At 37.1% G+C, this 14,781-nt stretch overlaps 1 long non-coding RNA gene across 1 annotated transcript; it reads left to right on the top strand.

Moving 5' to 3' along the window:
* The first annotated feature begins 667 nt into the window (after nucleotides 1-667).
* LOC110484513 (uncharacterized) lies at nucleotides 668-13,302 on the top strand. The gene is made up of 4 exons (XR_002467776.2): nucleotides 668-721; nucleotides 2,865-2,890; nucleotides 12,833-12,883; nucleotides 13,270-13,302. It is a non-coding gene; the product is annotated as an uncharacterized LOC110484513 (long non-coding RNA).
* The last annotated feature ends 1,479 nt before the right edge of the window (nucleotides 13,303-14,781 follow it).

Here is a 14,781-nt window from a genome sequence, read left to right as displayed (position 1 = left end):
GATTCAGGTCTGCAGGTTTTTTTCTGCTCTGCTTAATGCAGTCATGAAACCTTCACTGGAGATGAGGTGACGTTATTTCTTCACATGTGGCATTCACTACCAAAATAGAAAGAATAGAAAAGAACTTAAAACTCAGTTTCCTTCTAGCTGTAGAAACAAATAAATAAACACTTTCCCCAACCCAGAACAAAAGCACTTTACAGATGTGAGTTCCCTTGAGGGAGGCCTCAGCCTGAAAACCACAGAAGTTCACAATATCTTCACATGAAGATTTTTCATAGCCATGTGTCTGAAGGCTACATAGTAATGACAGACAGTAAAGCAAGATGAGTAACAAAGAGTAATAAAGTTGCTCTAGATGTTAGAGGGCACCTGAGTTAGTTAGGGGTGAGGTTTTGTTAAGAACAGGAATGAGCAAAAGACGAAAGATGTAAGGATTGGGTTTTTTCCTTTTCTTCCAGTGCCATTGAGCATTCTAACTCTTCTGAAGAACCTTGTATTTTAAGACTCCAGAGCTTCCACAACCCATTTTTTTAATATAGAAAAAAAGGATTATATTGCCTGAGCCAAGCTGATGCCAAGATACTTGGTTTTTACACTCTCTTATTTTTCCATTTTTTATACTTCATAATACATGGAATTTTTTTAAAATTTTTTTTTTAGATTCCTGAGATCAAATCTAAGAGAAGGACTCTGGTTGAATCCTTCAGGTAACATCTAGGTAATTATTGAAGAGGTTCTGTCTCTGTAGTCATTGAGTCTCAATGCAAACTTGGATGTTATGCAGCTGTTGCTGGAGGGGAGTGTCTAATGTTGGGTTTTTTTTACAGTAACCAGCTCCTGGGGAAATTAAGATTCAGGTGCCTGCTTGAATTTGGGAATAGGTCTCCTATAAAATAAAGAAAGGCTTACAAGACATCAAATTAAGTAGGAAAATAGTGAAAAAAACTTGTAAACCTTTTAGTCTGTAAAAACAGGCTACTTAGTCACAAGAGATTGTAGCTAGGGCAATATGTTGCAAAAATTAAGCCAATTTGTGAAAAGAAAATTTTACTACCCTAACATAAAAGATACTATTTTTGCTATATGCAAAAATAGTTCAGCTTTAGTGACTTAATTATTTTCAGATTAAATCTTGATATAAATAATTAAACAAATATCTACCATACTAAATTTGTCCATTTCCTGCACTAATGAGCTGATTACTGATGACTTTCCATCCACAGTATAGTACAACAGCTTATGTAAAGCATACACTAAAAAGGAAAGACCAATCAATAGACAATGTTTTATATCAACAAGGAGACTTATTTTAGAAAATGTCTGAAAATGGCTAAAAATATCAAGACCTTATAATAATAAGAAAGAAGTTTGATGTAAACTAATTTGAATTAGGAGCTGAGAGAAATCAATTAGATATGAGAAAGCAATTTACTGCTGACAGAAAGAAAAAGAAATAGCTGTGGAGAAGAATGAGAAATTGAAACGTGGAATGAAAATGGGGAGGTATCAGAAATGTTAATGACAAAGAGTAAAAATAATAAAACTTGTGGCAGCTAAGAAACATCAAGTTGATTTTGGCAGGATAATAGACCTCTTCATCACAAAACTATTAACAATGAACTTTAAAAGCATTGTACAACAGCTGCATCTTTGATTTGAGAAAAAGTAAGCATAGCAATGTGTTTCCTAACAGACTGCATGCACTAAACTATAAATGATGACTTTTAAACAACACCTTCTAGTGATGACTGCATTTTTATGAATAGAAGAATGTAATGTATCTATGAATCTAGAATGATATGAACCAGGGGACCTTTTAGTCTGCTGATAGTTTTTAACACATTTAGCAGTGTTGGGGAAGTATGAAAGGAACAGGAATGTATAAATCTTATGTCAATATTTAAAAGAGCAAACATAACCTGAATAGGTATAGCTGGAAGGTATGCACCAATGCAGGGCTATTAATGGAATCCTCAGAAAATCCAGTGGTGATGAAATTATTTTAAAACTCAGCAAAGGAGAGCATTTACACCACAGTCTTATTCTAAAGACATAGAGAAAGGATGTGAACTTAAATCTTTTTTGGTTTCCTACTGATTTGCATACTCATTCCAGCTACAGAAGATCTGATCCATTCTGTCATATTTGTCTGAAGGCATTTAATTGCATTGCCCAATTTCAGGAAGAGTGCTGTATCTTCTTTATAATAAAATTCAAATGTAAGCTTGGGTCAAAATGCATGGTTTTCTGATCAGCTGAGTGTCCTCACCATTAAGGTAGCACACTCTGCTCCCTCTTGCATTTTCTTGACCTAGTAATTCTTGAATTCATGTAGACTGGCTTCACTACTTCAATGTGAGGTCAGTCATCTGGGTCAAGCCCAAAGTCTTCTGGTAAACCACAGGACAGATCAAATGAAAGTGTTATTCCTTATGGCTTTAGAAATTCTCTGCCTCTTAAATCTGGATGTCTTCACTGAGGAAAAGCTTATCTCAAATTTACTTGATAAATTTTCCGCCAACCTCAACACAGTTACTGATAAAACAGCTGATAAAAGTCATCACAGTCTTCAGGAAAAAGAAGGCAATTTCCTGAAAATATGATCTGGCATATCTCAGGGAAGGGATGCCACTAATGCTATTAATGAAAGATTAAGTCCAACTCTGTAAGTCAACACCACCAAGTCACAAAGATCTCTCCATATCAAAGCAGAACACAGATTTATAAGGTTATCTATTCTGAGAGGTAGCCAGCTGATTAATACTACAATGATGAACATCAGATTTAAATTAAAATAAAAATTTAATAATAATTTATTCACAGATGCCTTGAAACTTATTTCTAATGTTTCTGTCTTACAGGTATCATGGGTCCCTTGCACCAACAGGTGATCACTATCAGGTGATAGGCGTGAAGATAAAAAATCATTACATTTATTACTAGATACATTTTTACTGTTCTACTAATATCTAATAGATCTCAAACTGAAAAAAAGGAAAATCTGCAGCCATCATTCTTTTGATTTAACCATTCTTAACTCACAACATTGTAAATATGATAATTTAGCTGCTCAGTAATTTTTCTTTATTTATGAGCTTAGTGGTTTGAGTTCTGAAACATGATGATCTACAATTAGTGTGTCAGTTTTGATAAAAAAGTAGAACACTTATGCCCATGACTCTTCTTTGAAGGACATAGAATCACAGAATCACTAAGGACTCGAGGATTGCTAATTCCAACTGCTAGCTTAGCACTGCTGTGCTCATCCTTAAACCATATGCAGACGTGCCACATGCACACACCTTCTGAATGCTTCCACAGATGGTGATTCCACCACTTCCCTGGGCGGCCTGTTGCAATGGTTGATAACCCTTTCTATGAGGAAATTTTTCTAATAGCCAATTTAAATCTCCCCTGCTGCAACTCAAGCCATGTCCTCTCCTCTCTCTTACTACCTGAGAGAATAGACTGACCCCCATGTGGCCACACTCTCCTTTCAGGTGGCTGAGGAGAGTGATTAGGCCCTGCTAAGCCTCCTCTTCAGCAGGCTAAATAACCTCCACTCCCTCAGCCACTCCTCTGCAGACATGTGTTCCACATCCATCATCAGCTTTTTTCGTTCTTCTCTGCACTCAATGTTTTTCTTTTAGTAAGGGGCCCAAAAAAAGAACACAGGATTTGAGGTGCAGCCTCATCAATGGCAAATACAGGGGGATGATCACTGGCCTGTGTGTACAGGTCACATTATTTTTTGATAGAAGCCAGGGTGCTCTCGGCCTTTTTGACCAACTGGACACACTGGGACGTCATTTATTTGATTTTTGGTGTCACCTCTTGTGGCACATGTATCCCTTCATTGCAGAAAACATTATCTGAACCAAAGGAAGGAATACCACAGCATTTCAACTTTACCACTTGAACATATTTCCACTGCAAGACCTTTGCTTCATTGTTCTACCCTGCATCTCATTCTCAGATCCTTTCATACTGGGAGAGGTGCACAAACTTACTTGTTACATGACGTGTGATTTTACAATAGAAACTATTGAATATAGACAGATGATTATCTCCTTGTGGGCAATGATTTTTATTGGGGTCATTTTTTTGCTTTTGTTATGAAGTCCATTTTCCTGAAAGGAAAAATTTTAAGATGGTATTTATTCTATTCACGAAAATCTCCCACCATTTTTTTTTTATTTTTTCTTTTTTTTATGTTGTGACTAGTATTCTTTACAAGATGCAGCAAAATTAGTACCATTAGCTTCAGTCTACACAGCATCTGACCTAGTGATTAGAGCCCTTTCTTAATCATCAGCGTCACTAATTGACCCTTCTTTTTACAAGAGTTATTGCAGTTAGGCAGCATTTCAGCCTGCTAGCCTCTCTAGGCTATTTGCTTCAATAAACTCAATGTCCTTTTTGTGTAAGCTGGGAGACAGATAATCATGCTGACAAGTCATATTATAGAGCTGTTAAACATACAATCCTCTTTTATCTCAGCCTAAAATACATCTCACTGAGAGTAAGAAAGCAGTATTTTTAACAGGTACAAGTATACCTCACAGGCAATCATAACAGGGAGAAAAAAAGGTTTCTTAAATAAACATTCCTGGACCATTTCTTTTATTGGAATATTATGTTAGAGGACTTATGTGTCTTTTTACCCACAAAAGACACTTGATTATTAAATTCACATTTAAAAATGAGATTAAAATATTAAAATCTCAATATGCTTTTTATGGTCAATACCTTGATTTTATCACTATTTGAACAATCTGGGGTTTTTTTTCTCCTATTTAGTGTTATGCTGTTTAATGCAGTCATGCAGAACTATGCAGATTCTTCTTTTCTTATAGGAAGAAGTGACACAGGGATAAGATGCATGATGACTACTTGTCTATTTCCAAGAAAGAAAAAAGGGTGAAAAACCCCACCCTGAATAAAGACACAAAAGAAATGTTTAATGAAACTCCTCATCTGATTATTCTGAACCTGTATTTTACCAAACACTGTTTTTCCACCTGGATCCATCTCTGAGAAGGTCTGTGATGTTCATGATCAGACTGATGGGCACGGGCACAATGTAGGGAGCTGGGACCATTCCTCTTCAGAGCCAGGACAGAAGAGTCAGTCTGTCCTTCTGTGCATCTCCCATTCTGGGGGCAGTGCCTGGGGTTCACCTGATAATAAGTTTTCTCTTCTGTTCCCATCCTAACAGTATAATTTCCTGAATATAACCTTTTACTGACTTTGTAATGCAGCTTTCAAATCTAGACAGAGACAGTCTGTGTCCTGAGGGGTTGAGAATAGAATTGGGTGCTTTTTCCCCACTGTAGGGATTAAAAGTGCAGCACTTCTAATAATTAGGCTAAAAAATAAAATACATTTGTATATTTTATTATTTTTCTATAATTTAATGTTGCCTCAGAAAATGCTATTCAGTCAAGCAAGCAATTTTTTCTTTTGACAGGCCAGTAAGATATCATTAATTTTTCATTCTCATCAATCACCATGGTAAAGGCCGTCTGAGAAGGTTTTGTGCTTTGACTGGTAATTTGTCATGACAATTTTGCAAGGTTGTTTTAATGCCTTCTTTTAGCTGATTGAAAATGTCTTATTTACTTCAATTAGTTTTACCAGTGAGACACCATGCTTTTATATAAAATGAATTGTTAATTGCTCCCCAAAGCCTAGGTAGACACCTGCTTTTCTATTAAAACACAGATCAAACTGCACATGTGGTGGGGGCTAAAATTAACTCTATTGTACAGGGAAGAGAGAGTTATGGCCTTGCAATGTGTAATGCAATCGATCTTATTTATGACATGAAATATTTTCTGATTTTCAGTGAAGTATTAGTTTTGCAATATAGAAAAAAATAACAAGCAGAAGCTGTTTTGTATTTACCGGTTTTCTAGAGACTACTATACTAAATATATATTTTTGTATGTGTTTTTATTGCCCTAAGTGATAGACGTTTCATAAATCCTTTGTAAAGCTGGTAAATTAAACAACCTTTCAATGACAATATTTTAAAATTAACTACTCAGCTCTTTATAACCTATTTAATGCTGACAGATGATAGAGAAAGCAATAAAGAAGATTTAAAACATTTACATTAAAAATTTTCAAAGTCCCACAGTCCAGTCTCTAATCAAGCAGTAGTATTTGTTTTCTGCACATACTGTATGCAATTCTCATAATTACATTAATATTTCCACATAGTGAGGTCATACTACAACAGTATGGAAAACAGTTGTCTACAGCTGATTTCACTAGGTCACCAACACATTCTGCAGCTGGTATGAGGCCATAATTAGTGAAATTAATTAGCCTTAGGAAACTAAGCCATGTGACCTATACTTTAATACATATACTCGTTGCTATGGTAGCCCAAATAGGAGTCTGTCTCAAGCTGTTAGAGCCCCTGGTTGCCTTTCAGAGTGAACAGCAACAGTGTGGAGGTGCAGACAAAGCAAATGTATTTGTTGGATGTGGTAAACTGCAACAAATAGCAAATGAAGTGAAACTGATACCCGAAGGCATATAGCTTGATAGAAAACTAAAGGTAGTATTTAAGCTCTGTGATGAAAAGCTTCACTATTTTCAAACTTCAGGCATTGTCAGAATTTTATGGCACTGGTCAGAAACACTAGAGGTAAGTTAATGTTGTGGTAATATTTTTCCTTCATAGTATTGATTTCTTTCCTTATATTTCAAATTCTTCTAAACACAAACAAATGAATGCTCTTGGGCAGATGTGTCAAAGAGACCTTTTCAATTTTGGATTTATACTTTTTTAAAAACTTTCTGCCACTTTCAGACTGTGCCCATATACTTGCCTCATATTTTTGCTTCCATTTCTCTACAAAATCCTGTTTACCTACTGGCATCCAAAGTCTGTTGCAGAAAATCCCTTTTTAAATCAATGATAAAATATCACCAGGAAATGTAGTCTTATGTACTGAAGAATTTATTAATATTTTCAATATGTGACATGGAAAAAATTTTCAAGATATATGTTCAAATATATATTTGTTTTGAAAAATTAAGAAAAAAACCACCCACAGACATAAGGCATTCATGGAACTTTAACTGTAGGAAGACTTCATTTTAAAAGAAGGTTGCATGACTATTCTGCAGCTTTTTGCATTTTGAGCAAAGTTTGTGCTTGCTGACACAGAATTTCTTTATGTTGGACTTCAAACACTATTTTCTAAATTATTTTGACTGTGTGACCCTAAACTTTATTAGTCAGCTCCTGTAATTCCAGAATGTTTTTGAAAAGACATAGATGAAAGAAAAATTTGTTACAATAAGTATAATGATACATGTTGAAGAGATAAAAATACTACTGGGAGATGGCTTGAGATCTCATGCATCACCCCTGTTGGAATACTCTATATAAGTAGAAAAACTTAATTGTTGGTTATATTTAGCTCCTGCAGTATAGGTATGGGTAGTTTCCCAAACACTTACTGAAGTAAATGGTTTCCTTTCTAGTAATAACTTACATAATGCCTACATTTCTGCTGAGATTCAATGAGGCAGTTTATCTCCTTTTTATAATTATCTGAAAGATAACCTGGGTCAGGTACCACTCCCCTCACAAACTTTCAATGTCATCACTGTTAAAAAAAAAAAAAAAAAAAAGTTACTTTCCAGAGGAATTAAAATAACTGCATCATGAGAAGCTCTTAAGAAGTTAATGAATAATTCTGAAAACCTAGAATAAGGAAAATACGCTCATTAATTTACACATTAATTTTATTCCTTGTGCAAATGTAAATACTATGAAGTTTCTGACTATGCAAATGTAAACTTTGGTGACAGGGAAAAGGGAATGTTTAATTTGCAAGCCAGTACAGCACAATGGGTAGGGGCTCCCTGAGGAGAGGTCTCACTGCCCTGGGCTGGATGTGTCCCAGGCCAGCCAGCCCCAGCTCACCCACTGCAGGGCACTGCTGGCTGTGAAAATGCATTTAAGGAAGGGCAAGGAAATGCCACAAAGGCAGAGGAAGAAGGAAAAAAACTTGTGAGAAATGGCCCTGCAGAGACAGCAAGATCAGACAAGAGGGAGTCTGATGGGGCTCCCCAAATGCCAAAGCAGATATTTCCTTGCAGAGACCATAGCAGAGCAGAGGGGATTTCCTGCAGGAACTGAGGCCCAAGGAAAGTCCACACTACAGCAGGATTAACTTGGAGAACTCCAGTCACTGGAAGCATCCATGCAAGGGGAAAGGGCTCATCTGGGGGCCCTCTTAGCATAGGTGAAAGGAGAGGGAAGGAGCAGAGAGAATGATGTTTTACTGAGTGACCAAGTGCCCATTCCCACCCTCTATGCTAATTGGGGGGTGTAGGGGAGTCAGGAGGAAAAGAGCGAACAGGGAGAAAGGTGTTGTTTTAACATTTGTCTTTGTTTCTTACTCCCAAAATAAATTTCAGTAAGTTCTGCTCACTTTCCCTAAATTGAGTCTGTTTTGCTTGTCATGGTTGTTGGTAGGTCCTGTCTGTGTCTTTATCTTGGCCCAGGATCTTTGACATCCCACAGCCTCCCCCTGCCCCTCTGAGGACATTTTGGCTGCTGGGCAAGCCTAACCCAGCACAGTAACTGAAAGGCTTGGCATGGTCCTCCAACTTGAAGCAGACCTGATGCAAACTTTTAGCCAAATGCTTCTTCCTCCATCTAAGAAACTCTTATAGATGCTAAAGAACCTGATCTCTAATAATAGAAGTTCTGGTTTGCATGACAGCATCTAAATTAAAATTCCATCTATAAATTGCATTATATTATGAAATTTTAATATTTGATTTTATAGGGGTGCTTGGAGGAAGGTTCTTCTACATTGTATAGCAGTGAAATTAGATCTGAAGTTTTGCCCTCAAGTACAATGAAGTTGTAACCAAACTAGCTGGTTTACCCGGCTGGACACTGATTTCACATTGATCTGTACCAGCTGTAACTCCAAGTCATCTTATTTATGTAGTCAGGAGTCAGAACAGGACATTATTTATTTATTTTGGCAGGGTTCATTAATTAAATCAATGGCAAAACTTTCTAATCATAGCCAGGTTTTCATTGACTATGTTTTTTATGTCACAGTTACTAATTATAAAGCTGAACAAAGCAAAATAAAATGCAGCCCATTGCTAGTTTTTTGAAAGATATGTGAATTTAAAAAAAATTTAAAAGACAGGGCATTGAAATCTAGTAATGCAGACCATAAATATGAGTAAAAATGAGTGTAAGGTTTACGGAATTAAAGAACAATATTTTCTCAAATGCTTTTTGGAAGGTGCATTTTGATAAGCATTTGGAAGAGGGAGAAGACTCTCATGCACAAGAAATTGAAGAGTGACTAGGGTCCAAAGGGAGGCTCAGAAAGAGAAGGGTAGAAAAATAAAGGAATTATAAGAAGAGTGTTTTCTGAGTTGAAAAGGACACAAGGCAAAAGTGACAGACACATAATAGAAGTATTACAATTAATGTGATGGGAAAATTTATCACTGCAAGCCAAACAAACAAGAGTTTAAATTTCAATAAGTCTATCTATAAATGAATTACAAGTTCTACAAAATTAAATTTATATTTTTTGTCTTGTATGGATTACTAAACCATGCTCAGCTATTGCTTTTATGTGCAAGAATTAAATATATAGAAATAAAAAACAGCAAACATTTCATAGAAAAGAAATTAAAATGCAAATTTGTATCTGTAAAACTTACAGTATTCTTTCAAAGGTTTAACAGTACTTTAGTGAATTAGTAATGCATCAGACTTTAAATAGTTAACCAAATACAGCTAGTACCACTAAAGGCAATAATATAAAACAAAATACACATCTTCAATAATTTTTAAGAAATATTCTTATCTAACAGTAAATATCTCTGAAGATATTGAGGTCATCTGACTTCCTCTTTCTCCTTTTATAAGGCACTTCAATATGTTCAAGGAGATCACTTATACTTCCTGTGGCTCAGCCCATCTTGTTTTAAAACATATTGTCTCATTTCTGCCACTGAGTTGCTAAGCAAGACTCCGCCTCTGTTTTCCTACCTGACTCATTTTCCTATCTCATGTGATAAATTCTCTAAGGTGGAGATTTTCCTTCACTAGGTATATGTAGACCAGTTATGCCACTGCCAAGCCGTGACACAAATAGCAATGAATATATTTTTGTAATTATTGGCATTATGGTTTTAATTTGTGACTGTTCTCAATGTGTGTTATAAAAGTTTAATAATTCCACTTTTCAGAGAAAGGAGAAAACAAGTTAGAGGTGGGAAAGATTATCTGGCAAATACTACATAAGAAGCTTACAGTAGTGCAGGAAGCTGTATAAAATTGTGTCTTGGCTACCCAAACTATGAATAAATGTCTGACCTACCCCTTCTTTGCCTCTCCAGGGCCTAAAGCATGAGTACAAAAGAAGCTGAAGCAGGTCCATTAGTTTGACCTAGGAACTAGACAAACTACTTAATAAATATTGTTGTGAAAACTGATTCATTCATTCCTCTTTCCAGGAGTGCAGAGGGTCATCTCTTACCCAATGAGAAATCTTTCAGTTAGATTGTTTGAGTGAACATGAGCACAAAGGAGCCCAGTGGAACAATGACAGTTGGGAAACACCAAAAATCTTATCTGGAGCCTCTGACCTGGCTCCTCCCATGGCGTCCCTGGAAGGATGATCAGCCCCATGGCCCTTGTCAGTTCAAGTCAAAGGGAGAGGCTTTTCCTGGGGGAAGGCTGAAGGAGGGGCTTTCCCCAAGGAAAGTCTTTTAGAATGGAGATGGGGATAGGGGCTACTGCTACAGGGTTATGGGCTTCATTATGGGATGCTGTGGAAGAGCATTCTGGTTAAGACTTGGCATATTTGGCAAAAACAGCCAACAGTTAACAAAGGAAGGAATTGAGGTAGTTTGAAGAGGAACCAGCATGGGAAAACAGGGTCAGGTTGAAAGAAACCAGTTGAATGCTAGTAGAGGGATGGGTCACTGTGTTTGCATGGTCATGCCTTCTTCCTGATCTCTAAAATCTTCTGTAGCTATTTTGGGGAGACTCCATTCTGTGCTCATGTCTATGCATGGAGGTCTTGACACCAGCCACTGGGTAGGGCAGCAAATCTAGAGACTCATGCATCTATGGTGCCATCACATAGAGAAACTGGAACATGTGTGTGTAGTGTGGGTGTGCATGTCAGCATGTGCAGCTACCAGCAAATATCTAGTTGGTCTAGCAAGTGAGCAGGATAAGAGATTTGAGAGTCAAGTTCTGGAGTAGCCAAAGGGCTGGGTCAGATCTTGGTCCAAGAGTGGGTCTGAGAACTGGTACTGGAGGGACCTAGAGGTCCAGGCCAGCTCCTGTAGGGACCATGAGATCTGAAGGTTGGCTAAGACCAGAAGTGGGAATCATCTACGGGGAGGCCTGTTTATATGCATTTGTACATTAAGTCAGAGTGAAACCCAGGGGCTGGGTAGACTGAATGCTGACTCAGCCAACTTACTGGAGAGATAGATCATGTGTCTGTGCTTTACCAAAGGTGCTCTGAGTATCAGCAGCTGGACTAAGCTGTAGCCTTGCAGGCTCATATGTCCAGCTGCCAGTAATAGGGAGACCTGTGATCCAGTGGTAGCTGCTGCAGAGTCTGAGCCCAGCTTCTGGAGGGACCCACACAGAGTATGTGCTTCACTGATTGACCTTCATTCTCATTAGTCAGGGATGGGAACAGGGAAAGTATATTGATGCTGTTTGTGTGAGTGCATTTTCTGTCTGTGCTATGGTCTGTGTGACCAGCTGTGTTTGCATATATATATATATATATATATATATATATATATATATATATATATATATATATATAACACACACACATGCAAACTTGCTGTGTATGTGTGTTTTTTGTGTGCAAATGTGTGACTATTGGAGACTCAGGCTCAGCCTCACTACTGTGAGGAATGTGAATGCAAAGCTATGTCAGCCTTCTCTCCATTTACCTACAGCATTAACTCCTATCACTTTCTCCTATACGTAATTATATACTTTTCTTTCAGTGTTACTACTTTTACAAATAACAGTTGTCATACTGTTTGTAATCAGTGTGAAAATAAAATGTCTTAAGCAGAAAAAGAAGCAGCTAACCATTCTGCTTTTGTATGCCTTTACAACTTTTATTCTAGATATACATAATCTAATTCAGTATAAGGATGAAAACGTCTACAAAGATTAGATGCTGAAGTAAAAACCTATTGAAAAAAGCACAGAAAGTGAGAATTTTTGCCGTGCTGTTCTATTTCTAATAATAAACACTATTTCAGACAGCAATGCTATGTCATTATGTTTTGATATAATTAAAATCCAATCTTGGTTTCTCTAGTGGTATGAAACTACTCACCTTCATCCCAATACTAATATTACGCTATCACAATCCTGTCAAGATATTTTAAGAAAAATAGCTTTTCATCTGAGATCAGTTACATTTTACATATAGCTAAATAAAAAAGCACCTGCAAAAACTGCTACTTCTAGAATAAATATAAATGTTCCTAAAAATGCATCAGTCACTAACTTTCAGCCCCGAGGGTTCAAAAAGATATTCTTAGAATATTTTCTTTTTAAGGGAATTTCCATTGAATAGCAATTTTGCTTAAGGAATACAGTGAGAATACTTAAAGCACAGTGAGGCTGTCATGCTCAACAATTGTTTTGTCCTGCAGAGCCAAGGGTTAGAGTGTTGGTTCTCTTTTGATGCCAGCAGCTTCTTTTAATGTCTAGTTTTCTCTTGTCAAATCCCAAACTATGCAAGAGCCTCTTCTCCTTCTGATTTCATAGGGCAAGTGAAACAAGACAAATGGGTGAGAGGAGGTCAAGTGATTAGCACAGGTAAGTAAAACATTTTGAAACTAGCAAGTCAGTGTAAATGCCTGACTAAAAGAATATCATTAAGTTTTATTAAAGTAAATGTCACTACCTGGGCACTTAAATGCAGATAACCAGGGATGTGAATTATGGTCATTTACTGAGACCACAGGATCATATGATTAATAGTTTTTTCATTAATGCAATTCTCTTAATACTTGAAATGTTTCCCAAACACTGTCTAATTAGAGAAATTTAATGTCAATTTAATTAGTCAATGATCACACCCTGTGTGATAAGTGTTTTAAAAATAATTCTTGTGTCTAACAAAGGCACAGGGACATCAGTATTGGGACTAGAAATCAAGATAATACTCATCAGCCTCCATCTCTGTCCTTTCTTCCTTCTAGGATTGTAATAAGAAGTTAAATGCAACCCACTTAGAAATGAAACAGCTACTTCTGAGCCTGGAAGAATTCAATGTAACTATCAAGCCCTTCTTGGTAACTTCAACCCTTTAGCCCCACCAAGCATTTAACCTACAACCATTATTTAATAACATATGGGACTCAAAGCATAGCCTGGGATCACATTGTGTCAGGCATTCCATACATTTGTGCTAAGCAACTCTCTGCAATATACAAAATAGGAGAAATTATAATTTGTCAGCATAGATATGGACACTGATAGAGTGATCCCTGGTTCCAGTTGGAATGTCATTACTACATTGTAAAAGATTCATAGCAAGAAAAAAATGTCTCTTAAGTTAAAAAAAACCTAAACACTAATTCAAAAAAACTCTGCTCAAATAGGCATAATGTGCTGTCAAGATAGCAAGAAAAAAATCTCTATATATTAATATCTAAATTAATGAGAAACATTGCAAGAATATAATGGTATCTATTTCAACATGTAGAGCTGAAAAAGAAAAGGAACAATGAAACTTGAAGCTGCATCAATTTGGTTTAATACAGAGACCGCTGACTGCTTGCAAGGACAGAGAGCCCGGTGGGGCAACAGATCATGTACTAGAGGTGATCTCTCCTCACTTTACAAAGGACATTGAGGTGCTGGCGTGTGTCCAGCAAAGGGCAACAAAGCTCATGAAAGGTCTAGGAACATGTCTTCAGACGAGCAGCTAAGGGAGCTGGGTTTGTTTAGTCTCAGGGAGGAGCTCATCATGCTCTACAACTCTCTGAAAGGAGGCTGTGGTGATTGGGGACCAGTGTCTTCTACTGGGCCTTCAGTGAGACAACCAGAGGAAATGGCTTTATGCTGAGACAGGGGAGATTCAGAATGGATAACAGAAAAAATGTTTTCACTTTTAGGGTGGTTATGCATTGGAACAGGTTGCCTAGTGAGGTGGTGGAGCCACCATCCCTGAAAGTGTTTATCTGGATCTGGCACTGCGTGATGGTTTAGGGGTCACAGTGGCAGTGCTGGATGGGTGATTGAACTGCATGCTTTTAAAGGTCTCTTCTAACCTTGATAATTCTATGATTCTATGATTCTTAGTCAGTTTTTGGCCATGCATTCATGAAAACCCCTGTAAAACCAAAATTCTCTGGTAGTTTGTGTAACATGAGTTAAGCTTCAAGTCAACTGTCATTTGGACTCCAGAGGCTTTGAAATAGATTTTGAGACGTTATACCTTTCAAAGCTCAGCTGAGACTGCAAGCTGGAGCATGTAAATCTTGAAGGCAAAGTAAACAAAAATGTTGGTAGTTAGGCCATACTTTAAAATTTGCAAGTGTCACCAGGAAATCTTATGCAAGGAGATATTTGTGGAAATTAATCTGCAAGCTTACTCACTCAGAAGGATAAGTGGATGTAGGGTGGCAAAAATGTGCTGGAAATAGCTAAGCAAATTGTTCACTATTTTGTGGCCCGCAAATAGAAGATGTGGAAAAAGCTTCTTTCAT

The sequence above is a fragment of the Lonchura striata genome, chromosome 5, assembly GCF_046129695.1.
Source record: "Lonchura striata isolate bLonStr1 chromosome 5, bLonStr1.mat, whole genome shotgun sequence".
In the NCBI taxonomy this organism is placed as follows: Eukaryota; Metazoa; Chordata; class Aves; order Passeriformes; family Estrildidae; genus Lonchura; species Lonchura striata.
This window is presented reverse-complemented; position numbering and strand designations above follow the sequence as displayed.